Source organism: Arachis duranensis, chromosome 1, assembly GCF_000817695.3.
Source record: "Arachis duranensis cultivar V14167 chromosome 1, aradu.V14167.gnm2.J7QH, whole genome shotgun sequence".
In the NCBI taxonomy this organism is placed as follows: Eukaryota; Viridiplantae; Streptophyta; class Magnoliopsida; order Fabales; family Fabaceae; genus Arachis; species Arachis duranensis.
The window spans coordinates 84,344,396-84,346,698 of record NC_029772.3 but is presented as its reverse complement, the minus strand read 5'-3'; positions in this window follow the sequence as shown (position 1 = coordinate 84,346,698).

Genomic DNA, 2,303 nt, shown 5'->3' with positions numbered 1-2,303 from the left:
CCACCAAGAAGAGGATGGAGAAAGCAAGAGAGACCCTCCACGGATCTCAAGAGATGCATGACGAAGCTCATCATCAAGAAATCCCTGAGATGCCTCAAGGGATGCACTTTCCTCCCAACAACTATTGGGAACAACTCAACACTTCCTTAGAAGATTTGAGCTACAATGTGGAACAATTAAGGGCGGAACATCATGAGCACTCCATCATTCTCCATGAAATAAGAGAAGATCAAAGAGCAATGAGGGAGGAGCAACAAAGGCAAGGAAGGGACATAGAAGAGCTTAAGGACATTGTTGGTCCTTCAAGAAGAAGACACCACTAAGGTGGATTCATTTCTTGTTCTTATTTTTTTCTGCTTTTCGGTTTTTATGTTGTGTTCATTTATGTTTTGTGTCTCTACTTCATGATCATTAGTGTTTAGTAACTATTTCTTAAAGTTATGAATAATTCCATTAATCCTTCACCTCTCTTAAATGAAAAATGTTTTTAATCAAAAGAACAAGAAGTACATGAATTTTGAATTTATCCTTGAATTTAGTTCAATTATATTGATGTAGTGACAATACTTTTTGTTTTCTGAATGAATGCTTGAACAGTGCATATTTTTGATCTTGTTGTTTATGAATGTTAAAACTGTTGGCTTGAAAGAATGATGAACAAAGAGAAATGTTATTGACAATCTGAGAAATCATGAAAATTGATTCTTGAAGCAAGAAAAAGCAGTGAAAAGTAAAAAGCTTGAAAAAAAATTAAAAAAATGGCGAAAAAAATAGAAAGAAAAAGAAAAAAGCAAGCAGAAAAAGCCAATAGCCCTTAAAACCAAAAGGCAAGGGTAAAAAGGATCCAAGGCTTTGAGCATCAATGGATAGGAGGGCCCAAGGAAATAAAATCCAGGCCTAAGCGGCTAAATAAAGATGTCCCTAACCATGTGCTTGTGTCATGTAGGTCCAAGTGAAAAGCTTGAGACTGAGTGGTTAAAGTCGTGATCCAAAGCAAAAAGAGTGTGCTTAAGAACCCTGGACACCTCTAACTGAGGACTTTAGCAAAGCTGAGTCACAATCTGTGGCATTTATGTATCTGGTGGTAATACTGAAAACAAAGTGCTTAGGGCCACGGCCAAGACTCATAAAAGTAGCTGTGTTCAAGAATCAACATACTTAACTAGGAGAATCAATAACACTATCTGAAATTCTAAGTTCCTAGAGATGCCAATCATTCTAAACTTCAAAGGAAAAAGTGAGATGCCAAAACTGTTCAGAAGCAAAAAGTTACAAGTCCCGCTCATCTAATTAGAATTAATATTCATTGATATTTTGGAATTTATAGTATATTCTCTTCTTTTTATCCTATTTGATTTTCAGTTGCTTGGGGACAAGCAACAATTTAAGTTTGGTGTTGTGATGAGCGGATAATTTATACGCTTTTTGGCATTGTTTTTAGTATGTTTTAGTTAGTTTTTATTATATTTTTATTAGTTTTTAGTTAAAATTCACTTTTTTGGACTTTACTATGAGTTTGTGTGTTTTTCTGTGATTTCAGGTATTTTCTGGCTGAAATTGAGGGACTTGAGCAAAACTCTGAAAAAGGCTGACAAAAGGACTGCTGATGCTGTTGGAATCTGACCTCCCTGCACTCAAAATGGATTTTCTGGAGCTACAGAACTCCAAATGGCGCGCTCTCAACGGCTTTGGAAATTAGACATCCAGAGCTTTCCAGAAATATATAATAGTCTATACTTTATTCGATAATTGACGGCCCAAACTGGTGTTCCAAATCAGCTCAAAACTGCCCGGCGTTAAACGTCGGAACTGGCACAAGAATGGGAGTTAAACGCCCAAATTGGCACAAAAGCTGGCGTTTAACTCCAAAAGAAGTCTCTACACGAAAAATGCTTCAATGCTCAGCCCAAGCACACACCAAGTGGGCCTGGAAGTGGATTTTTATGTCATTTACTCATCCTTGTAAACCCTAGGCTACTAGTTCTCTACAAATTGGACCTTTTACTATTGTATTCTTATCTTGGTAGCTATCTTTAGTCTTATGCTATCTTAGATCATGGGGGCTGGCCTCACGGCCATGCCTAGACCTTGTTCTTATGTATTTTCAACGGTGGAGTTTCTACACACCAAAGATTAAGGTGTGGAGCTCTGCTGTACCTCGAGTATTAATGCAATTACTATTGTTCTTCTATTCAATTCAGCTTATTCTTGTTCTAAGATATTCATTTGCATCGAAGAACATGATGAATGTGATGATTATGTGACACTCATCATCATTCTCACTTATGAACGAGTGCCTGACA